General features: G+C 31.0%; 2 protein-coding genes across 4 annotated transcripts in view; one reads left to right on the forward strand and one right to left on the reverse strand.

Moving 5' to 3' along the window:
* Window positions 1-2976, reverse strand: part of LOC142333292 (protein takeout-like) — a 43678-nt gene extending 40702 nt beyond the window's left edge. Inside the window, exon 1 of the mRNA XM_075380316.1 lies at window positions 2847-2976. The gene's annotated coding sequence lies outside the window, so the exon portion shown is untranslated. The remainder of the gene's footprint in view (window positions 1-2846) is intronic.
* The window catches only part of LOC142333291 (ATP-binding cassette sub-family C member 4-like), a 124722-nt gene that overhangs the window by 8453 nt on the left and 89266 nt on the right, over window positions 1-27003 (forward strand). The window lies entirely within an intron of this gene.

Consider the following 27003-nt stretch of genomic DNA (forward strand, 5'->3'; position numbering starts at 1 on the left):
GCTGGACTTTATTCTTATAGTATTTTTATCATAGGCAATCCTAAACAACGACTATCTTAAACTAAAAAAAAATATACAGCCGTAAAAAATATTAAATACTCGCAGTTAAATAGAAAGGCCCAGCACCAATGGTCTGATTTCAAGGCTGTACAATGAATAGTAGGGTATAATATCCACTTGCATCCTTCCGTTGTTTGTTTCATCGACAAGGATGTTAATTATACCTTTTTACACGACTACCCAAAAAGGGGTGTAACGTATTTAGGGTGTATGTATGGATGTTTGTTCCATCGTAGCAGCTCAACGGCTGAACCGATTTAGATTTACGACCCCGCGCTGGAATCAATACGTTACCGGGCGTATCATATCACACCTCGTATATATATATATATATATATATATATATACGAGGTGCGACAATAAAGTAATGAGACTCTGATTTTTCGTTGCAAGATGTGGCAATCCTGCAGCTTGCGTAGGCACACCATCTTTGACCTTGGTCTATAAGCTACTTCTAGTCCAAGCGGCACATTGATGCAACTGCTCAGTCGTGAGTTGTGCTGTAATAAGTGAACACGTGTTTGTGTCTCTCATCACAGAAATGAAACCGCAAAATATTGCGCAACGGTATGCCATTTCTTTTTGCGTTAAATCGGGTGAAAACGCGACGACAACTTATGGTAAGCTTCAGAAGGCTTTTGGAGAAGAGGTTATGTCAAGAGCTCAAGTTTTTCGGCGGCATAACATTTTTAGTGAAGGCAGAACGAATGTTGAAGATGAAGACCGCAGTGGACGACTATCAACCTCACGGACAGATGTCAACTTGATCAGGGTGCGTGAAATCGTACGATCTGATAGAAGATTATCCGTGAAAATGATCGCAGAAGAACTCAACATCAATCGAGAAACGGTTCGTCTAATATTAACTGAAGATCTTGGTATGAGAAAGATTTGTGCAAAAATGGTCTCCAAAAATCTCACACAACAACAGCGAGAAACACGGAAAAATGTGGCAGCCGATCTGCTAGAGCAAACGGAAATCAATCCAGATTTGTTGAGCCGTGTTATCACTGGTGATGAAGGTTGGTTTTTCAATACGATCCAGAGACAAAACGCCAAAGTTCGCAATGGTGCTCAAAGGAATCACCCAGACCAAAAAAAGCTCGCATGTCAAAGACAAAAGTGAAATATGCATGCTTGTGTGCTTCTTCGATTCCAAGGGAATTGTTGATAAAGAGTGGGTGCCTCCTGGACAAACAGTTAACCGATATTTCTACAAAGAAATTTTAGAAAGACTTCGTAAACGAGTTCTTCGTGTCCGTGCCAACATTGCTGATAATTGGATTCTGCATCACGATAATGCCCCATCCCATACTGCTCTGTCAGTACAGCAATTTTTAACCTTAAAACAAACTTCAGTACTACCACAGCCACCTTATTCACCAGATATCGCTCCGTGCGACTTTTTTTTATTTCCAAGAGTCAAAATGGCGGTCAAGGGACACCATTTTCAAACAACACAAGATGTCCAAAAAGCTGTGACGAGGGATATAAACACGTGTTCACTTATTACAGCACAACTCACGACTGAGCAGTTGCATCAATGTGTCGCTTGGACTAGAAGTAGCTTATAGACCAAGGTCAAAGATGGTGTGCCTACGCAAGCTGCAGGGTTACCACATCTTGCAACGAAAAATCAGTCTCATTACTTTATTGTCGCACCTCGTATATGCCGGTGATTCAAAAATAGAGGAAAATAATCTGGAAACTGATTTTAGAGCTTGAAATAAGGAAAAAAGTTCATACAAACTTATGTCGGAAAACGCTTTGTTATTGAGTTAGTGAAAATTTCACACGGATTTCATTTTCCCTAATGAAATTTCACCATATTAGGGACAAACTGGATAGTTTCTTATGTTTTTTGACCTGAATATCGAATAAATTAGGTCCAAGAACTGTGTTCCCGTAGTTTTCATGATATCCAACAGAAAAATTTGGTGACGGAAAACATTTTTTTAGGTTTGAAGTACAGTAACTTTGTTAAATGACAAAGGCGTAAATTTTATTATCAAAATTTGTAGAAAATTTTATTTTTAGAGAATTCATTTAATAAAATTTATGAAAGAAAAATCAATATTTATTACTAACAAACTTAACAAAAAAATCTTATGAATTTAAAAACAGCTGTTTTTAGTACAATAAATTTAGACCCTCGAAAAATAAAAATATTTTTAATTTACTTTTAAAAAATATTCACTGTGGTTTATACCCTATTAATTCCTTACACGACTGCCCAAAAGGGAGTGTAATGTATTTAGGATGTATGTATGTGTATTTGTTACGCCGTAGCAACTCGGCGGCTGAACTGAATTAGATGTATGACCCGCGTTGTAATCTTAATACAAAATTGTCACCTACACCCGCTTTAATTATCCTATATTAGTTGACCCGGTTTGTTACTGCTAAATTTGAATGTATGAATTAAATAAATTTTGTATTATATTTAACATGTGTAACTCATTTCGTTGTGGTGTTTCTTCCTCTGCATTCTCATAATATTCTCTCATTCTCTTGGCTCGAATTGTGTTTCGTCCAATATTTTGTCGATTTGAACACATAATTATTTTATTAAATTATAAAAGTTTTTATCTTTTATATAAATATTAATATTATCATTATATACGTTTTTTTTACATTTTCGTAACTTACGAAAACAATAAATTGTACATTATTAATTCACTATTAATTTTCTTATGACCCCTGTGTTCTTTTGTGGTTGGGTTTCAATCAATCACTCATCTCAGGATTGGTCGACCTGAAATTGAACAAGTTTGCACATCACTTACATTTATACGTATCATCCTTATTCCTCTGAAGTAATACCTAACGGTGGCTCCGGAGGCTAAACAGAAAAAGAGAGAGAGAGTTTAAACCTCACCAATATCACCACTATATAAATCACAAAAGAAACGTATAATAAATAACCTAAAACTTCTTTTACTAAATTTAATGTTGTATATATCGAGAGATGTCGTCTATATCGATTGTTGTCTATGTCAATATCGACTTCCTCAGACTGTTATTATATATCGTTTTGGACGCATTGTTATTTAAACATGCAAACTTATAACATGTGAACACTTCTGGGCAAATAACAATAAATTGTGAAATTTTCAACGAAATCGGTTAAGTAGTTTTTAAGTTATTAGAACACTCACAAACCGTTTTGTCTTTTATTTATATAGATTGGTAATCAGTATATATAAAAATGATTGTTTGTATGTCCCGTATGCGTTCCTATACCATTCACTGTGATGAAACTTTGATGAGTTGTGCGCACGCCCACGAAGGTTACTGAATTAGTTTGGACTCACTTGGTAGCGTTGGAGTCGAGATATTTCGAAAAATTGTATTTATGGTCCGATTTGGCTCATATTCAAAATATATATATTAGTTATGTGAAAAAAAAAATTTTTGCAAAAACTATAACCGCTAGGTGGCGCCGGTATCGAGATATTTTCGAAACAAACAAATATACAAACAGACTTTCTTCTTCTACATATTGGTTTGCTTGGTATTTCTCCCGCCACCACTCCATTCCATCGCCCTAAAGCATAAGACTGAATGTGCCACAAACGGCTACTGATTCTCGAAACAGTTTAGCGACCAGTTCCTAAATAGCTCCTAGAGCTTACCTAAAAGAGTGAGCGGACTAAGCGCGGTGCCATACACCACGGGCTTACGTGTCCCAACCCCTCACTTGTTATATATTTACTAAAATGGGTAGGCGCACTCCGTCAACTACTAGAAATACATATGACATCCATAAGTTAAAATTTACTTGGTCTAGACAGCAATTCGCTGCCACGTCTAGGTCGCTGAATGCCAGCAAGTACCTGTCCACCATATTAAAGCGCTTGGAACCTTAATTGGCTAGTGGTCAGCCATATATATCTCTAGGTTAGCTTCATACAGCAGTGCGATAGGAGGCTTTACCCTCGGGTAAACTACTGATGTTGGTTGAACAAAGAAACCGCATTAAGGAACTCCCACACTGTCCGACAATGCGGCTCTCGCCACATTGACTCGCCGTTTGTGGGTGGCCAATTTTCTCCTTGACCTGTAAGTTCCAGAGTGGCCCAGTCACTGCCCCCCCCCCCCTCCAAGAGCTTCTTCTACATAAAAGGCAATGTTCGTATATGTGTCCGCTATAGAATACAAAATACTTGATCGATTTACGCGTGGGTTTTTGAATAATGGTCCGCGTTGTCCAGAGAAGGTTTAAAAGCTGTGAAATCCTCGATCTGACCAGTAGAAAGAAAGTTAGGGGTATTTTCCACCGACTACTGTGTTTAGAGAGTAGTTTGAATTAAATCCGATAGGTAGTGCTTTGTTTACAATTGGATTTATTTACATTCTGACTTTTATAAAGTGAAAGGCTAAATTTTGTGAAGTTCCGTAATGTTCAGTTTTTTAATGTTTTATCAAACTTTCAGTTGTGTTCATTTAATTTACAAATATGCTCAAATCTTGCAGTAGCAAAACATTGCCGAGTCTGCTAGTTACCCTATATTAAACAGCAATTTTTATCAGCACTGTTTTTTTGCAACGTGTTTTTTTTAAATTTAATATATTCCTCGTGTTATTCTAAAAATATATTTTACATTTTCATTGGGTGGAAGTTATATTAATATATGATTCGTTTTTCATTGATTTTTCTGAGACTGTTAGTATGATTTAATATTTCGGCCATAGTTTCAGATTATAAAGTATAGTAATGAAGAAAGATTCAAGATTTGGTTGTATTCACTAACTAGACTTTCCTATTTTTAAGAAAGCTTTATCATATAATCCATACATAATATCGTAAATTTTATATTAGCTATAATAAATTTGTAAGTATTCATATTCTCCATTATTGGTTTTGTTTTTTAAAGAATGAAGGAGCATTTATATCCGGTTATGAAATATCTATTTATCTTGTAATTTTGAAATTATGTCAAAAAAATTTAATTTAACCTTTACTACTTAATATGTATATAGTATTATGAAAAAACATCGTAAAAATATTGTTGATGCGAAGTTCTAACTACTGGGCGTTGAAAAACATTAAAAAAACCAATGGAGAGTGTTTATGCTGAATACTAAACTTAATCATTACTGTAAGTCGGCTTCGTTCGCCAACTAAATCAAGGACGTTACTTTCTGAGTTAGTACATATGTGTATGTATATGTTAATAAAAATACAAAACAACTTATATTCATTGACCTCCCATGACCTAACTAAGATTATTATATTGTTCATAATTTATAATAAATTTGCTATTAAATTTTTTAGTACCATTTTTTCTCCATTTTTTCTTTCTTTCCCAGCGAACACAGCTAGAATAGCTATATTAAAGGGGAACGTATGGTAATCATTTCAAAAATAGAATCTGAGATTTTTCTGCAAATTTTTAAACATTAGAATACAAATAGTTTATGTGTCGCACTCGTTTTGATCTTATATTTCAGGATTGACGGAAACGATTTTCGCCAAATATTTCTGTATATGAGGCAGTGGTCATATTTTTATTTTTTTCAAAATTCGTTTAAGGGGGATATCGCGAAAAAAACAATTTCGATTTTCTTTAGAGGTATTTAAGAGAAAACTTTATTAAAGCAAATTTTTTACCTACACTATATATATATATATATATATATATATATATAAATTATAAAAAAAAATCAATCTCCACTTAAAATTGAAATATGTGTTTTTTGTTCTTTTGTTCTATGACCCTTCGGTTTAAATATTTTTCAAAAATTCTGTGAAAGAATATACTTCATATATAGAGCTATCAAGAAATGTTTTACAATTTTTTTAAATTATAGAACCCGTACATAGAGTTTATTGAAATTTTTATTTTTTGCTATTTTAAGCCGTTATTGAAGGATGTAAATTTGGTAAGGTTATTCTATATATGAATAATGTTAGAAAAACTTTTCTTAAAAGTTATTCCCCTCCTATTAAAAGCATGACATGTATTGTTTGTCTCAGGTTCCATTCCTACTTTGGATTTGGTCGGATGTTTTCTGATTTGTGATTTGACTATTTGATCCATTTCTCTGTGTTATATATTAAATTATTTTACAATTCCTTCTTCTACTAAATTAACTAATTACAGTTCATTAACTTAGATTTTGTTTTTTAATATTAGATTCTATCCCGATTTCAGTTGCTTTTGACTTCCATTAAGAAAAATTATGATGACACGCAAGTTAGACGTTTTTATTAGCTAATAGAATATTGACTGATGAAAATTTAACCAGATCTTGTTATATTTTACTGTTAAGTATACTTTTCTTTTTTTTTGGTTTGTTTTACCTCCGGGTCCGCAGTCAAGCAATTCATTCCGCAGAGGATGAGATAAATGTTTTGAGGCGTGTGTGAAAAATGCCATGCTTGACCGGGATTCGAACCCAGGACTTACGGGTGAAAGGCCGAAACGCTACCACCCGCACCACGGAGGCTGGCATGTTAAGTTTACCTGAATTTGTTTAAAAAATTAAAAAAAATTAGCATAGATAAAACTAACAGGAAAGGAAATTAGCTTGTCTTGAAAGTGTTGTCACGTTAAAATGATTGTCTCATCAAGCCAGGATATGCTTAATTATAGTCTAAAAAAAAACTTGGCCAACAATAGAGACATCTGAAATGCTCTAACACGCAAATTCTTCATGGTTCTGACATATAGTTGTACTATGCGTTTTAGAAATTTAGCTTCATACTACTGTTTCTGGATCACAAACGAATTAAAACGTACCGTGATTTTTGAAGATTCTCCTGCATTATAAGTTCATGCATCTAAATAAAGAAAAATCATTGGATCTTATTTCGACAGCGAACATAACCTTAAATGTCAGTGAATTATTTCAATCGTGCACTCCGTATATTTTCTGTGCTTGTTATTCGGTATTTTCATCCGACTTGGGTTTGATTGACTTAAACCGTGAGCTGACAGATAAACTGTATACTGTTCGTTTTTTACTACCCAAAGAGATTTTACATAATCCTAGGTTTTGCGTACAGAGTCATGAAATATCTCTTTCATTTAGTGACAGGGAAAGTAAATGGCGTTGTTCAAAAGCGAGTTGTCGCAATTCTTTTCATTTAAGGTACATGACTGCAATCAAGCAAACTAAAATCGGAAGGTTTCGTTTATTTCCTGTACGCACGGAATAATTGTAAGTTTTATACGAAAGTTTGATATAGACGGTACCACTGTAACCGACTGGGAAAGTTTTGTAAATGAAATGTGTCGGACATGTTATTCCGTAACCAAGCAATAATAGGCGGGAATGGTCTGAACGTGGAAACAGACAAATCTCTTTTTTTAAGACGAAAATACAGCGTGGTGGGGCTGGTTTAACCTCAGCAGTGGGTGTTTGCGGGAATTTTCAGGGAGAAAAAAGAATGTGTCGTAAATGCGGTCTCCGATCGAAGAAATTTCAAGTTAAAGGAGACCTGAGAGCATAATTTCTGACTGTTGGCGGAGCTACGATGATGATGCAGCGGAAGTATCTAGAAGTTATCCTTGATTCTTCGGTGTTGGGAGAGCAGTTCACCCCGATCGGCAGCTTAATTTCAAAACTATGCGTGCTCTATATAACAATATATGCGAAGCTATAATGATATATGCTGCGCCTGTCTGGGTTCATCGAATGAGATACAAATATTATAGGAATATATATTTTGAGAGCTCAGCGTCTTCTATTACTATTACTGTCTCGTACCTATAGGACTGTCTCTCGAGAGGTGGTCCTTGTTATTTCTGGCACTAACCCCTTTGATATTCTTGCAACTGAGCGCCAGTTACCGTTTGATGCTAGAAGGTAGGCCAACTTCCCTTTGGATTCATAAAAGAAATAGACCACCAAGGTTTCCATTTACGGCCGGTCAGGTGGGCTGAATCGCTCGATCGTTCTTTCTGGATTTGGTGCTTTTCGAGATAGGTTGGCCAGATTTGGTTTGATTAATCCAAGCTTGTGTCCGGAGTGTAGGACCATTGATGATGTGCGCCAAGTCTTATATGTCTTCCCCAGGTACGAAACTGAACGTACTAAAGTAGCTAGAGAGCTTGCGAAGATCAATGCTGTTAATTCTATACGAAGTCTGTCCAAAAAATAACCGAAATCTTTTAACTATGCAACAACGGAGATATTTAGTGACGTGCGGTTGGCCGCATTGTGTTCCGCATAACCTCTTCTGTAACCACATGTTCTTGGATTGTTAATACCTCGTTTAGTTTTCGTGTTGTTGTTATTGTAGTGCAACGTGCTCACGTGTTAGTAGCGATTTTGTAATGTGTATTTTTCGGGAGCAACGATTCAACGTAAAGTTTTACGTGAAACTGGGGAAAACTTTCACAGGAACGTTTCAACTTTTGAAACAAGCTTACGAAGATGATGCTCTGGATTGTACACGATGTTATGAATAGTTTTCACAATTTAAAAGTTGTTGTCAGTCAATTGCAGATGAATCTTGACCAGGAAGGCCTTCGACTTTGACTGCTGACATCCATGTTCAGAAAATGAAGTGTCTAGTGCGTGAAAATCACCTATTGACTGTCAGAGAACTTGCAGAAGAGGTTAGAATTTCAATTAGACACCATGACAATTTGACTGTAAACTTGAACACTTTGCAGCAACTTTGCAGCAAAGTTTGTTCCTCGTTTGATGACCGAACAGCAGAATGAACTTTGAGTGAAAAATTGCCGGCAACTCCTTGAACAAGCCGATGACGATGAAACATTCATGCAAAGGATCGTAACAAGAGACAAAAGCTGGGTTTGCGGTTACGACATTGAGACAAAAGTTCAATCATCAGAAAATCGCTACTAACACTTAAACATATACTCAAACAACAATAACACGAAAGCTAAACGAGATATCAACAATCCAAGATCATTTGGTTACAAAGGAGGTTATGCGAAACACAGTACTGCCAACCGCACGTCACTAAATTACTCCGTTGGCGCGTAATTAAAAAAGTTCAGTTATTTTTTGAACAGACCTCGTATATTAAGTATAAATTATCAAAAAATGATTGAAAAATTGTTTACCGAAGGAAGATAGAGCAAAAGAACAAAAAACATATATTTCAGTTTTAAGAAATGGGGGTTGATTTTAAAAAAAAATTTTATATATATATATATATATATATATATATAGATTGTAGGAAACAATTTTCTCTAATAAAATCTTCTTTAAAATTCCTTTAAAGAAAATCGAAATTGGTTTTTTTCATGATATCTCCCCACTCCTAAACAAAATTTAAAAAAAAGTAATTTGGTCAATGCTCCATATATAGAAATATTTGAGGGAAATCGGTTTGGTCAATCCTGAGTTACAAGATCAAAAGGGGTGCGACACATAGAAGATCTGTATAGATCCTATAACGTAAAAATTTGCAGAAAAACCTTACATCCTATTTTTGATATGATCACCTACTTTTCCCTTTAATATAGATATTATAGTAACATTCGCCGGAAAGTAAAAATTTAATATTCTACCAGATTTTAAATTATTTTTTTTTGAAAAACGTATAATTTTCGGATCTTTTGTATCTATTCTTCCAGTTATATTAAAAATTATTTTATAGCTTGTGGGAATTCATTTAAAACATCCTTCTCCCATTTTTTTTTTTGCGTGATACAAAATCAGATAGCAAAATAATTGTTTTTCCATTTTTTTAACGTAAAAATATTTTGAAAAAAATGTACTCTGAATAGTATTTTGGAAGAAACTATAGTTTTATTATATAAATTATCCAAATCTATGTTCGATACAGATTAACTACCATTTTGTTAACTGTTATGAAAGTATTTAAAACATTTTTATGTATTCAAATAGTATTGTATAAAACGTGAGGAAAAGTTATTTATGATTATTTAAAAAAAAGCGATTGTTTACATTTCATTCCAATTTATCAGCTTTCTATTGTCAATAATTAAGTGGTGCCCAGTACTGTATTTTAATCCTTAGATAGAAATTTATTGATTGTTGGATTTGGCTTGTGGTTTCAATTTTATTGGCCGTAATTCAGGAATCGTTCTTCTGCGAAATTACGTTTAGTAATTTCTCTTTTTAATTAATTACAAATTTTTCGTATTATTTTAAATGTAATTTTATTTCTTTCTTTTTTATATATTATTTGCCATTTAAAATTTAATTTTTAAAAAAGATAACTCCTGATTGATATAAATTATCCTTAAATAACAAAAGTAATTAGAAAATTAATGTTTTAGAAACAGGTAAGGTAATGATAAAGCATTATTTATTAGGCATTTAATATGACATAATTCACCGGGTTGGTCTAGTGGTGAACGCGTCTTCCCAAATCAGCTGATTTGGAAGTCGAGAGTTCCAGCGTTCAAGTCCTAGTAAAGTCAGTTATTTTTACGGATTTGAATACTAATCGTGGATACGGTTTCTTTGCTGGTTGAATTTCAATTAACCACACATCTCAGGAACGGTCAAACTGAGACTGTACAAGACTACACTTCATTTACACTCATACATATCATCCTCATTCATCCTCTGAAGTAATACCTGAACGGTAATTCCCGGAGGCTAAACAGGAAAAAGAAAAGTTAATATAACATAATTTAAGATTTTTTTGCATATTTCATGTGGGCGTAAAGCCGTTTTAAGTAATAAAATTAAAAAATCCCTTTCGGCACGCCGGAAGGCGGAGGTAGATTTCACCGGTGCTAAATAGGGGATAAAAAAGATTTGCATTTTAAAGTTAAAAATACTTCAAATTTACTCAATACGACAATGGTTGCAAGTGAAAAAAAGTTTCACATGTTTAGCATATGACATATGTTTAGCTTCTTACAATTCCAGCAATATTTTGTGTCATCCCTTGTAACGCTTGGTTATATTAAAAATTGTTACAGACAAAAGATTTAGGTAATGTTTAAAGGACTAACGACCACTTTAAACCGATTCGATACTGTGCCTATTAATGGAGATATATTTTTTGTCTTCGAAACCCCATTTTTTCCACCCCTTGGACCAATGGTTGGTGATATCAAAAAACGTTACTTAGATAAGTTTTAAGCCCTTATCCAAAGAATAGTAGGAACTTCAAACGAATTCGATATTTTACTTAATAGGAAAGTTATAGAGATTTTTATTTTTTTCGAAAAAGTCCTCCCATTTCCACCCCCATGGTCCGATTTTTCCCATTAACTAGCTCGAACTAGATTTTGGGTAGTTATATTTTATGTATTAATTTGAAAGTGATTGGCAGAAAATTACGGCAGTTATCATGTCCACAAAAAAGTGAATATATATAAAAATGAATATATAAACTTTTGACGTGATTTTGGGGTCTGGGGGATGTGAAACGCAAAGATATGTTGAAATTTTCTGGAAGTCGAATCATGGTACCCATTACAATAGATAGCTTTCTTATGAAATCTACCTTAAATCTTTTGTGGACCCATATGACTTCCTTGTACGTCTATTAAATTATATATACACATTTTTAAAAGGACATAAAATATTATTTCACTAAAACTTCTGATTTTTTCCATATTTTTTTTGCTATTTTTGAATTATTATTTATTGTAATTTTTTTTGATAATTTCTGGTTAATAATTATTTTTAAAGTAAAAAAAAGGAAAATGAAAAAAAGAAGAAAATGTTACAAACCAAAAAAAAAATAAACAGGAAAAAAATGTTGCAAACAAACAAAGGATAAAAACATTAAGAAAAAATATAAACATAAAGAGACAGAAAATTTTAAAACTAGAGAACGTGTACACAAATTAAGATTAGAATTATATCAAGCTAAAGAGCGAATTAAAATTGGCAAAAAAAAAACAAATAAACGAAATGATGATCATCTCCGACTTGGGGAGAATATTGTCCGAAAATATCAGAGGACTAAATACAAGAATTTTTTGCAATTTATTAAAGATCGGGCATGTATGCCTCATTGTATATGTTTTTCTTGTGAGGGTCTATTTTTCAGTCACTCTGTAGTTAACTTTAATGTAGATAAAATTAAACAGAAATTCCAGAAAAATTAAACAAAAGTTAAACTACAAAATCCAAAAATATACGATTCTAACTTCTAATTTTCAATTAATATTAAATAATCAGATGTTTCACCAAATCTATTACATGCAAAGATACGTAATAATGCCTATTAAATTACAGATACACATTTTTAAAAGTAGATAAACTTTTGTTTAACTAATAACTTCTGATTCTTTTTTATTGTTATTGAATAATTATTTATTGTAAAAATCTTTTTACAATCACAGATTAATAATTATTAATAAATCAATATATTTAAATTTTTAAAAAAAGTTAAAAAGAGATTAAAAAAAAGGAAAGAAATGAAGTCTGATTCGAACCGATGTACCTTCCCTTGTAAGATCCAAATATTTCATTAATTAAAATTTTATTTAGCTATAACTCGAAGCGATGAAAATAAGTATCACTTATGATATATCGTTGAAAATCTCTCAGTAAGGAGTTATTATTGCAGTTAAGAAAAAGTAAAAAATCCAAGTCGTTTTGTATTTTGGGCTTTTTTGGATACTTTTGGTTCAGTCAATTGCAGTCAGAAGGGGAGGTTGCACGACTAGATGTTACAATAGTTCGAAATCCAAAATTTCAACGTTCTATGGCTAATCGTTTTTGATTTATGCGAGAAATATACGGACTTACGTTCAGACGTCACGCCGAAACTAGTCAAAATGGATTCAGAGATGGTCAAAATGGATATTTTCGTTAAAATCTGAAAACTGAAATTTTTCGCGATCATAATACGTCCTTTACTTCGTACAAGGAAGTAAAAAATTGCTTTCATTTAGTCTTCCTTCTGTTATTTTTTTTTAAATAAAAATTTATTTTCAAAGTTAAATGAAATATTTTAAGTAGAAAGTGATTGTGGGATAAAACATAAAAATCCTCGATTTTTTGTCGTCTTTATGAAACGATGTTAAACGTTATTAAGCTTTAAACTTGTGTTGGCAAAGATACAAAATTGATTCTCGCGGTAGAATAGATTGTCATTTCGAACTCAACTACTTTTACATGCAGGGATTGAACTGTAGAAGAAAAAGCTGTGTAAACGTTTAATTGGTGCAAGTAGATCTTAAACGAACCAGTTGATTTTCTTCCAAGGAAACGCAAACGCGGTACTTTATGTACACTACAATAGTGTGATGTCACACACGCAATTCTCTACGTAGCCTGAAGAAGTTACATCAACCCGTATTATTGACAATGGTTATACGTGTTACAATGAACCTAGTTACACAGTTTCTTGTGTCATGTTTTTATCTTCAATAATTTTTAATTGTCTTTACCAATTGTTTTCAAATTTTAATGTTGTGTGGTAATCTTTGTAAAAATAAATTATTATCATAGAAATCTGTTAAATATAATACTACTTAGTTATTTCACAATAATTAATAAATTTATATTCTTTTTTTCCAATTCCTTACTAAGTATTCAGTTAAGTTAATAGTAATGACCACAAATAATTACTGATCAGTTTTTCATATTTTTATGGTAAGAAAAATAAATTATAGCATCACGAAGAAAACTAAATTTTTAATTTTAAAATTCGTTATAAAACCATGTGTTTTTTATGGAGCGGAAATGCAAATATAAGAGGTTGAATTTATTGAAGATGGAGTACTTAGACGATGTTGCCGGGTGACGCTAAGTTTATAAATGAATATATTCGAACAAAAATAGAGATAAAATGATATTGATTTTAAGATGCAGCTGGTACGGATATTTGAAACGGTTGTTAGAAAATTTTAAAGTTTTAGTGGAAAACTCTTTTGGATTCCAAAATATTTTTTGACTGGATATCTTATCAAAGGAGAAAGAAGAGTGCCTACAACTTTTACGTCAACAGAGAGAAGATAGATTGACTCTGACAATTGGAATGATTGATTTAAATGGAAAGTTATAAGAAAAATGACCATTCAAGTTGTAAGATCTCTCCTGTAAGTGTAAGTAATTAAACAAACATAATACGATTATACAAGATCGATAGATCACGTGCTAGACATAAATAATGTTAAGCGTCATGTTATTTACCTTCTAACATTTTTGGGATAAATAAACACAGTTAATAAATTCATAATGAAATGAAACTAAAGTTATTTTGGATAAAATAAGATATCTTTCGATTATTTTACCGTTATTTTATAAAATTAAATGATGTTGTTTGTCGTATTCCCAATGAAAAATAACTGGCTGTAAATTTTAACTTTGTTCAAAACACAAAAATAAATTCATTTTCGGTCATCACAAACGTATGAAGAGGTTAATGTGGATTTTCGTTGCCTCAGATTCTATCGTTATGATTGATTCTGGTTCCTTAAATTAATTATAGATTTGCTGCTGGAAGCTTCTTTCCGTACCAACTCACGTTTCTTTTAGGTTAAAGTTTATTTTACATATATTCTAACTTAAACAAAAAAAAACAATGTAAGTAAAGCTCGGATGTACAATTTATGTTGTAAATGACATTAAATAAGTCAAGGCTAGCCTAGTTTTTGACGTTCATGGAGCTGTTTTTGTTCAATTTAAATAAGTTTTAATTAAAATATTTACGTCACAGAAATTTTCTCCAAGTTCAGCACTTTGAAAACCGCTGAACTGTACCAAAATTCTGTATGGTTTTAATTTTTTTTTTCTCAGATGACGAATTTTTATTTAAAAAAGAATATTATATATAAATAAAAAGTTTAAAAAAATTTTCATCCGTTATGTATTGCTTCGGAGGATGAAATAAAATGGCAGTTTTGTAATGTGTGAAAATGCCTTGCCTGTCCGGAATTCCAACCTTGGACCTCCGGATGAAAGGTTGAGATGCTTCTACTTGATCCACGGAGGGCGGCCAATTGATAATTATTTAAGACCTTAATATTTATGTGGCCAAATATTATATATTGGTTTTCCACTGTAAATTAAGAGCGTTCAAATAGAATTTTACAAAGTTAAAGTCGTATAAATGTTTATTAAAAATAATTTAATCGGTTGAGAAAACATATGACATTTTTAATGAAATAACCCTATTTAGTTTAGTGTAAACACTATTGGTAATACGATAGCATTCCAACTGAAATCGATTTCTTGACAAACGATATTCAGAATTCCCGGTGACACTTCTGTGGTTGCAGAGGTGATTCAATTTTTGGGTTCAATAACATTGAAAAGTAAAGGAAGGAACAAAAAATGTAACCTCATAAGATATAAGTCGAGAAAAAATAAATTCTGCGAACGAGGTGGCTATGCGGTTGGGTCAGTTTGACCGGATTGGAAAACGGTTATCGAGGAGATCACGGACTTCTGTGCTGTAGTATGATACTTCATTGCTAATTGGAAGTGAAACCGTCGCGTTCTTGGTCGTATGCATCTAACTTGGGAATAAAAAAATGTTCTAGTATCTAGAAACATATACCTAGAAACATAAACATCTTTTTGGTATTCTCAGTGAAACATTTGGACAATCACGAACATGTTTCACAGATTCATATGGATTTTCGCTGTCCGAATCCTGATGTGTTTGTGTGTGTTTACGTTACCGCTGACCCATCACCAAAGATTAAGTTTAATTCAGGAACGCTTTATTACCAATCGTCCGATTTAATATTTTTATATTACCTGTAACGAATCACTTTAATTTCATTTCTTGCTCGACGGTATATTTTTGCATATTCAACATAAAAAAAACTTTATGTTAAACACGCCAAACAATCATTTGCATTACAAGAAGTTAATCAAATTGATTTACGACGAATATGCAAAAAAATCCCCCCCCCCCCAAGCACTAAAAATATACAGCCGAGTTGTTAGTGTTTCAGTGTTTCATTCTTGAACAGAACAACCGTTCTCAATAAAATTTTAATTCCAAGAATAAATTGTAAATCTGTTAGTAAGATTTATACCATAATACTAATTCAAAACGGACCACAGCCCTGTTAAGCCATTTTATATACAGAGTAATATTAACGGAAACGGCTTTATATTTAAAAACAAACTGATACTAGGAGGTAGAAACAAGTGAGGAAAAAATTACTACTTTATGGTGTGTTTGAAATTTTTATCCGTCATCTTAGCCCGATGTTTTGAATATTTTTTTTAATCGGAAGGTGGGACTTATGATAAATGATTTTAATCCAAAATATTTTGTGTAAAACGATTACGAAAACCGTTTCTTGATGCCTTCATTTTCTTAAATTTCTTTTTCTTACGTGCCTTCATTTTCGAGTTATAACCAACCAAAAATTGAAAAATCGCACTAATAATGAAATAAGATAAAATGTAGGGTAGATCCAATATGGGTCTACCTACATTTTAATAAATAATATAAAAAATAAATTTTAAAACATTTATTATATATAAACGTTTAATTTTAATAAATATATATATATATATATATATATATATATATATATATATTAAAAAAAAAAAAATTTATATATATATATATTTATATGCTATCATTTCCCGTCGGGCTTCGCTCGCGAAATACATAATAAGAATTATAGTCGTAAATTACCATCACAAAGTGACCAAATCTCGTAAGTCAATAGCAGTAGCATAAAACTGTAAAAAAAAAACATTTATGTTTTTTTAACCCTTTAAAATTAAAAATCCGAAAATGGTTTTTATATATTTATCTGAAGAGTATTTGGAAGCCCAAATCGAGTGGAGAAAATTTGCAGTCATTGTTCGAAATTGTTTTACCTTTCTTCAATCCTTTCAAGGTTGAATTTCAAAAAATCTAGAAATTTTTTTTTTAAATATTCACATCAAGATTAGACACATAAAAAATAAAGTTGCATCTTCATTTCTTAACGAGATATTAAAAAAATAATACAATGTTACCCCATTATAACCCTTTAAACTGTAATTTAAAAAAGTCATTTCTTAGTGTGTATTTACATCGTATACGAATTTTCATCAATTCAGTAGTTTCTTCTGGGGATTTATTATCAGCCAGTCACGGTATGTTTTATATAGATGCAAGTAATCATGGGCGAAGCCGTGCTATATGGTTACTTGCGTTTCCCGTCGCGGTCAGGGTTTATTTAAACGGTCATGGCTCGCTTTCGCTCACCCTTCCCGTCTAGCACAGGACTTGTAAAGGGCTTTGCCCCTTGGAACCCGTTGTATTCATTAAACTCATGCTTGTAACAATAATAATGATAAATGAAAATTAAAGCCTCCTCAATTTATAAAAAATATCAGTGTATTGTCATTTCTTCAGAGCAACAGTTTGGTCAGGAAAGGACCCGTAACTTCGAGTTATCTAAATGTGGGTTTCAAAAGAGAGACCTCCATCTTAAAAATATTATTTATAACTGGTTACCCGTATTTCGTAAGGGGAAGAATGTATTTTGCCCGGTTCTTAGCGTTACCCGATAAATTCCGCTAGAAGATGACCGTACTTCGTTTCTCATTTTTTAAACAATTTTTTAATTACGCGTATTTTATGATTTTTAATCAAGTAATTGGAGGCAAGTGCAGCCAGTTGTGTCGCACATACAGTAACAATGGCTGTGTTGGTTGAACCGCCATGCCGTACAACGGCGCACCTCCAAAAAATCAAAATTAAAAAAGAAATCTAAAAATGTTTTTTAAATATTTATTTGAAGAGTATTTGCAAGCTCACATCTAGTGAACATCTTGTAAGTATAATCGGAATCGGGGAAAATTTTCAAATATTGTTAAAAAGTTTACCTTTCTTCACCCCTTTCAAGATCGAATTTCAAAAAATCTAGAGATTTTTTTAAATATTCACATGAAGATTATACACAACACCAAAAATCAAAGATATCCTAAATCTGTTACCGAGAAATTAAAAAAAAATCTCACAGTTGTAAGACTTCCCCGTCACGTGGCTAAAGTCGTGTTCCGGGAAAGTCTCACAAATGTAAGTTGTTTCTGATGCTCTGCTTACACACACACACACACACACACACACACACACACACACACACACACACACACACACACATACACACACACAAAACCTAATTAAAAATATTTATCATTTTATTTAAATATAACATTTTTTCGTTTATTTTATTCAGTTATTCTAACTAAAGCGTGCGAGCATGCCGTATTTAATTAGCGCGGGTGTAGTGGTACTAGCGCGACGATCGATACTAACTAATTTAATTTCAAAACTTACGTAGAACAGATTTCGCTTGCACGGTCGGTAGCTGGTGTAGCCGCGAGACTTAACGCACCAGGTACCGAGTCGATGTTGAATAAGTTCAACATCCAGCCAGACCGAGTTACTTTTTTACACTTTAAATATTACTAATTTATTTAATTTTACCGCTCACCTGTGACGTCACAACATAGGAAACGACTGCAACAGCATTTTTTGGGGTGGGGGTGCAATGTGGCAAATTTTTTTGGCAAATATTGTTATTTTTTAATTGTTAACCAATGTACCTAAGAAAAATATGACCTTAACTAGATGGAATCTTGAGATACTAAGGGTGACCTTACTCTACAGCCTCACCCCCTTGACCTTTTAAGTTGAAAATTTAACGGTATCAATGCCTCATGCATAGAAGTAATATAAGTTTGAATAGAATTAAATTGAATAAAAATACATATTTTACTTAAAAATATTACCTTTATTAATTTCTTGGGTTAACCAATCAACTATACAAAGTAATAAATTAAATACACAACGTTTCACTTAGAATTCTCTAAGCTTCCTCGGGTGACAATACACATTCATACATACATCATACAAAATTCTCTTACGTACTAAGAAATTAACTTCTTTCTTTCTTTTTCCTGTTTAGCCTCCGGTAACTACCGTTCAGATAATACTTCAGAGGATGAATGAGGATGATATGTATGAGTGTAAATGAAGTGTAGTCTTGTACAGTCTCAGTACGACCATTTCTGAGATGTGTGGTTAATTGAAACCCAACCACCAAAGAACACCGGTATCCACGATCTAGTATTCAAATCCGTGTAAAAATAACTGGCTTTACTAGGACTTGAACGCTGGAACTCTCGACTTCCAAATCAGCTGATTCGGGAAGACGCGTTCACCACTAGACCAATCCGGTGGCTTACTAAGAAATTAACTGGTCTACCCAAACTAGATAACAATATTTTATCCTCATCCTTGTTATAATTAATAGATCCCCCTATTCATAACTGACTCATCTTATCTTTAGAACTCTTTATATAATCTGATTTTATTTCCTGTATATTGAGACCTTCTCAAAAACTACAAACGTTAAAAATTATTTTCCTTAAAACTAAATTTACAATGTAAATATGATTTTTTAAATTAGATTACCATATATGTTACTTAATCCGGCTAAGTACGTTCTATTGTTGACAGCGTTTGTATTTTTCTTGATGTGTATCATTTCTAGTTTGGTTCTTCAATATGTATTTCGTTCTTTGTCTAATATTTTGGTGCTGCTGAAATCGAACGAGTTTTCATGTTCTATTGTATGTTTTGTAAGCGTTGTCACTTCCTTTTTTCTATATTTATGGGCTTCTATTCTTTTTTTTTAAGGTATTGAGATGTTTGTCCAATTTATAACGCGTTACAATCTTTATACGGAATGCTGTATACTACGTTGGCTTGTTGATTTTTTTTCTATCGGCGATTTTAATTTAGAAAACATACTGTTCAAATTGTTGTAATTTTGATGGGCTATTGCGAAATCCTTTTGTAGCAATTTTTTAATCTTTTCAGACATGGTAATGCATGCGACATATGGTAATGCAACATAATTTTCCTTATTATTTTTATTAGTATGGTTGTCTGATATTATTTATGAATTGTATTTTTAGATATTTTATTTATGATATTTTCCGGATAATTATTACTTATTAATAGATCTTTTGTTTTTCGTTTTTTTTTTTTAAATATATTCTGGTCTATCTTCGGGGTTTGTAAATTTTATTACTGTTTGCAAGATTCTTGACTACTGATCTTTTATGTGATATTGGTTGTGTTGATAGGAAATTTAGATATCTGCCTGAATATACTGGTTTTTTATATACTATTTTATTGATATTTCTTTTTGAAATGAGTTATTGTTAAATCCAAAAAGTTTATACTATTGTTAATTTCAAATTCTGTGTAAATTATAAACGTTCATTAAATAGGTTAAATTCTTTTAATATTAAATCAATATCCTGTTCATGTGCACATACTAGAATGCCATATACGTATCTTTTATAGAATAAGATCTTAGTATTTAATTTTTCTAATACTTTATTTTCTAAATATTCCATAGTTAGGTTTGCTAAGCAGGCTGAGACTGGTGACCCCATCACTATGGCACATGGCACTCTTCATTTATTTTTAGATTTAAAATGTATATTATCTACGCAAATATTTACACATTCTAAAAATTCTGTTTTTTTAAATAGATCCTAGATATTGTTATCTTAGATGGGTAGATCAGTTAATTTCTTAGTATGTAAGAGAGTTTTGTATGATGTGTGTGTGAATCTGTATTGTCACCTGAGGAAGCTAGAGAATTCTAAGTGAAACGTTGTGAATTTAATTTATAATTGGTTAACCCAAGAAATTAATAAAGGTAATATTTTTGACTAAAATATGTCTTTTTATTATTATTATATATATATATATTTACTTTAATATTTAAAAAATCTATTTTAATTACAATTAAAAAAGGAATATATAATTATTTATTATGAGAAATAAATATTAATTAAAATACTTGGTGTACTAAGAATATGATGTAATTATTTTACAGCGTTAGTGAGAGTTTAAGAAAGATGTATTACTGCTTCAATTTATATTGTTAAAAATGTTATTCTTAGAACGGCTTAAATAGTTTTATTATAGTAGATAATGTATTATTGTAACGTTTAACTCACATAAAATTAAGCATTTTTAACAAGTACTATATAATATTCATTTCTGAGAACAGCAGATCTCGCTGTACTTTTTACAAATATATTTTTTATCTTAAGATGAAATAAAATGCAATGCAGAATTGCCGATCATAATTGGTTGTGGGTACTTTAACTGATACAAAAAATTATCTCATTATATTAACAATATCGGAAGTACTATTTTTAGGAACATCGAATACTACTGACGAATAAATATCGTGGCGGTATTTTTAATATTTATTTTTAAGTTGTATTTTTAAAAAAAGTTCAAATATTTGATTAAATATGCAACAATTTTAATGACAGAGCCAAGAACGATACCATTTTAACTCTTAATTTTTAATATTTCGTCTATTTATGTAATTCTGAAGCAGTTACAGTCGAACGGCTTTTTTCAAAAACTTTTCCCGTAAGTTTCCTTATTATTAAAGAGAATTTTTCACAAAATTTCTCAATTTTAAAATGGCTACCAATTAACGGCGATCAGTAGAGGTGTGTTTATATATATATATATAAAGTGATTCACGAAAACTTAACAAAGTTACAGGACCTGTTCTACTGGTGAAAATAAAAAAAGGAAGTTCATAAAAAGCTTTAGTTTGGAAACGCTTCGTTAGCGAGTATCGGCTGCTGATAAACTTCGTTCCGATTTCTGTGTAAAATAAGCCATACTGTAATTTTTGGGATCCAAATTAAGCGATGAATTTTGTGGTTTTATATGAAATTCGACATGAAAAATTGAAACAAAAAGATCTGATATGTACACCACATGACTTCCTTGTACGCCTATTAAATTACATATACACATTTTTTTTTTTAAATGAAAAGTACATAAAATTTTATTTCATTAATAACTTCTGATTTTTTTCGTATCTTTTTTTATTTTTATTATTGACTTATTATTTATCGTAATTTTTTTTACAACCAGGGGTTAATAATTATTAATAAATCAATATATTTAAATTTAAAAAAAAGAGGAAGTCTGATTCGAACCGATGTGTCCTCCCCCTGTAAGATCAAAATATTTCATTAACTAAAATTTTGTTTGGCTATAACTCTGAAACCAATGTAATAAGTACCACTTATGATATATCGTTTAAAGGTTCTCAACGAGGGCTTATTACTGCAGTTAAGAAAATGTCCAAAATCCAAATTGTTTGGATTTTGGGCTTTTTTAAACACTTTTGGTCCAGTTAAAAGCAATCAAAAAAGAGGTCCACAACTAGATGTTACAACAGCCCTAAGCACAAAATTTCAACATCTTAAAGCTACTCGTTTTTGAGTTATGCGAGATATATACATACATACATACAGATGTCACGCCGAAACTAGTTAAAATGGATTCAGTGATGGTCAAAATGGATAATTCCGTTGAAATCTGAAAACCGGAATTTTTTGCGATCTGACTACTTCCTTTTCTTCATACAAGGAAGTAAAAATAGGTACCAGAACTGCATTATTAATAGGTTTTTTAATAAATCTGTTTTTTAATTTAGAAATCTGTGGTAAAAGACAAAAAATTGGGGTCGAAATATACACAGTTTTATGTTTGGCGTAAAATAACTTTGATAAATGGGTTATAAAAACTTAAAAGTTACAAACAAAACTTCAAAGAATTTTATTCTGAGTAAAATTTTATGAATGAAACATTACAAAACCTGAACACAAACGTAAGAATTTCGAAGTTTATTAAAAACAAAATGTGGCAGATTTTAACAAAATTATTAAATTGAAAAAAAAAATGTTTTCGTATTACAAAAGAATTAAATATTTTAGAAAAGTAACAAATACAAACACAAATAATAAAACCAACTTACAAAGAATTAAATAAACTGCTGAAAAATGTTCTCCGCCACAGAGGATACTGCATTTTGCCCCACGAACAACGATTTTTTGGAAGTGAAATTGTGGTAAAAGAAAGGTATCCGAATAGACGGATAAAAGAAAAGGAATAACTAAGCAACAGAATTAAAACCTTTTGAGAAAATAAAAATAAGTCCAAACTTTGTGAACGTGATTTTTAATGGTCAGAACGAAAAAACTGCATTAAAATCTAAAAAATAATACATTATAAACTCTTCTTTAAAATTCAATTGCTTTTTTTAAGCCAACATCAAAGGAAGGGTAAATTCTGGAATGTTTTTGTTTTTACTTTCCTGCATCATAGCTACAAGAAGGAAAGTATCAGTCAAAAAATGGAGTATGATATGTATTTGCATTTCTGGACGTTTCATGATCCAGAGACCCCAAAAAATATAAAAAAAAGTGTGGGGGTAATATTCGTTCGTATGTATGTACATGTGTTGGGATGTTTGAAGCTTAATAACGTTTGACTGGATTATCCGATTTTCGTGAAATTTTATACAGAGACTTAAGTGTATGAGTAAATTTGTTGAGTAAAATTTTGGTGTCAATATCTCCAGGGGCTGGATGGTTTTTGGAGATCAATTATCTCAAAATTTTGCGAATATAACCTTACTCTATAACTAAGCGGCTTTCATGATTATCTTACCAATTTTTTTTTTTTTTTAAATTAATGTCTTTAATGTCTTCCTAGGCATAGTAGTAGTGAAAACAACCCCCCCCCCCAAAAAAAAATACTTTGGAGGTAATATTGAGGATGAGGGAGCCGATCAAAATTTTAAAATATCGATTTTTTTTGATTTTTCAAAACTTTTTGGGATTTATTTAAATTTTTAATGGTATTAAAAGTAGTTTAGAAATAGACTTCTAGTAATAATATTACAATAAAATTTCATCGTACTCCACCCCACCCCAAAAAGATAAATCTTAGATAACTTTTTATTGGTTTTACATTTTTTTTAGTTTCTTCCATTTAACGTAGTAAATTTAGAAAATCAGCAAACTTTCTTGGAAGGTGATTTTGGAGGTAGGGGAGCAGAGGTTAATAAAAAAATATAGGTTTTTTTAATTTTTAAAACTTTTTTATTTTATAAATTATACAATGATAATTTTACAAAAAACTTCATCATAAATTACCCCCACCCCCATAAAAAACAGATTAGGTAACTTTTTTCATGTATAATTATTATTGTACCACTATAAATGAATAGTCAATGCCAGGAACGTATTACAACTTTTTTGTCAACTTTTTTTAATACGACGCCGACTTTAAATGTTGAAATTGAAAAAAGTACTATTTTTTAATAGTTTTTAAATTTAGTTTTAATTTTTTTATTTATTTTTATTATTATGGTTATATTTAAAGTTAAATGAAAATTTTGTGTCATCTTAAAGAAAAAATACTCTCTCTCTTTTTGTGCGCGCGTGTGTGAGTTATGAGCGCGTTCGTTTATGTTTGAATTAAATTTAGTTTCATTACAGGTCTACCAAAATTATTAAAAAAAAAGAAATAAAGAACTGGTAAATTTAATTATAAACGTTTTAGAACGGAATGCGGAATGAAAGCTGAAAATCCTACAAAGTTGTTTTTTTTTTCACTTTTATTTTTACTTTGATAATAATAATAACAATAATAATAATATACTCTCCTTTTTCCTTTCGTTGGTGGACTTCCCACTTATGAAATGGTGGGAATTCCACTTAGAAATGTAATGAATTACATTTCTCTTATACCACTTCTCGTCATCTATTACTTTATATTATAAACTTTCTATTTTTTTTATTTAATATATTTAAAATCTATTTCAGTCCTATTATATTTTTTTAATTTATTTTAGTTAAATTTATATATTATTCAAAAGAGACTCATCATCATTAAAAATAATAAAATAAATATTTTTTGCGATTTTTGTTTTCTCTTTAATTTTTTACTAAGATATTTCCGGGAGAATAGACCACTAAAATATAATCCTGAAAAACTGGTAGAGGGAAGGAAGAAATCCCTATTATAAAAAATTTTTCTATGAAACAATTTTCTATGAAAATTGTTTAAAAAGTACTTTTTCCTTCATTTTCATTAGTTCGAACTTTACTCACGCTCATCTAGTAAATCACAAAAAAGGAAAAGAATTTATTCATACATTAAAGAGATGGAACCCCGTTTCCCGTTAAAAATTAAAGATTCCTAGGAAAACTGGTTAACTTTTCTTTTTTTATCCAAAACGGAAGTGGGTTTAATGTTTATCTACTATTCGCACGCAATGTATACGATCGCACAGTGGTGTTGGGGGGTGAAAATGAATTTTCTTTACGTTTTGACATATGAAGAGTATGAAAAGTATATATATATATATATATATATATATATATATATATATATATATAGGCCTATGTATATATATATATATATATATATATATATATATATATATATAGGCCTATGTATAAAATTTGTGGCTCGAAAATTTTCAAAATTACTCGATCAATTTCAGTGAAATTTAAATATACTGTAGTTGTGTATCTGTAAACTTGATTAAGATTGGTTGAGTCGTTCTTGAGTTACGCTCAATTTAAGATCGACAATAGACAACATAATCTCAATTTTTTGGTATTTTTCGGTCACATGGCTGGATTGGGGAGTGAAAATAAATTTTGTTTTTTTTAGGTATAAGGATTACGAAAATATCATTCATGTATAAAATTTTGTGGCTTGAAAATTTTCAAAACTACAAGATAAATTTCAGTGAAGTTTAGATATGCTATAGAAATGTATTTGAAGTTGTGTATATCAAAGTTTGACGAATATTGGTTGTGTAGTTCTTCAGTTACTGTCAATTTAAGGTCTACATCAGACAACCATAACCTCAATCTGAGGTTGTGTTGACTTTATATATGTGTATTTTTCATAAGCGCTTATGCAGTAAGTCACAGTGGTGAATGAGTTTAAACTTGATGCTTATGTGTAGGGTCTACTCGTAAATTCAACGTATGTAGTGGTGCGTTGTACTCTGAAAAAATATAGTACGCTTCTGTTACGAAATAGTGAGGGCGTCAGAAACGAAAAATCGGTTTTCTTACGCAGAATTGCACAAGAGTATTTTTAAATTCTGATAAATTCGGCTTAGTAATTCTGATTTATACATAAAGATAGCAGCAAACCTAATGTATCTGAATATTTTAATTACTCTTTATCTTAATTTGTTTGTACAAAAACATCAATTAATTAATCATAACGAAATAAAGTACTAATAAATTAAATTTACAACTAGTTCTCATCTCGAGACTACTGGATGTAACTAGTTCATATTATTATTGTTATTGTTATTATTTTACCGATAAATTTGAAGTTTAATAGTTGATAAATAAATAAATCTGTTATTGTGTACAGTACGTAATAATACATATACATCAGAAATGAGTAGATCCTTTTTAATTCCATGGATAAAAAAAGGATCTGTACACCTACTTGTAATGGATTAAGGGAAATCGTGGTGATAATCGCAGAGTATACAATTAATTCTAAGATAAAAAACAGATGTAGTTAAAATCTATACTAATTATTTTAAATAAACACATGAAATAATCGTAAAATAAATTACATGAAGCTACTAAATAAATGAATTCTTGCGCAGAACTGCGCAAGAAGACCGACTTTTCGTTATTTTATTTTGTTCAATATTTCTTGTATAATTTTTTGCACAAGAAATATGCAAAACATAAATTAAATGAGAAAACTAAAAGAGGTATGATTTTTTTTTTTATGTTTAACATTAAAAAATATTTTCTGTTTATAAGAAAGTTAAATTATTATAACCGTAATTTGGTGAAGTAATTAAAAATTAAAGAGTACTGTGAGTTTTGAAAATGGAGTGTATCCGAAACGCGTCAACATATAATTTAATTATGACGAAGCTAAGAAAGGTAAGATAATTGTACACAATAGAAAAAAAATTAAAAGTAACGAGTAGACTACGCACATAAGCACCAAGTTTAAACTTTCTCATAACTGTGACTGACTGCATGTGCGTATGTGAATACACTAAACAAACTCAATATAATCTTAAATTGAGGTTATGTACTATGTAATTTTATACATAAGCCTATATATATAAAAGGGAATTACATTTTAAATGAGTAGTTCGTACTTCTTATACCTCTAAACGTAAAAAAAATTCAATTTCATCCCTCCAT

Source organism: Lycorma delicatula, chromosome 12 (assembly GCF_047948215.1).
Source record: "Lycorma delicatula isolate Av1 chromosome 12, ASM4794821v1, whole genome shotgun sequence".
Classification (NCBI taxonomy): domain Eukaryota; kingdom Metazoa; phylum Arthropoda; class Insecta; order Hemiptera; family Fulgoridae; genus Lycorma; species Lycorma delicatula.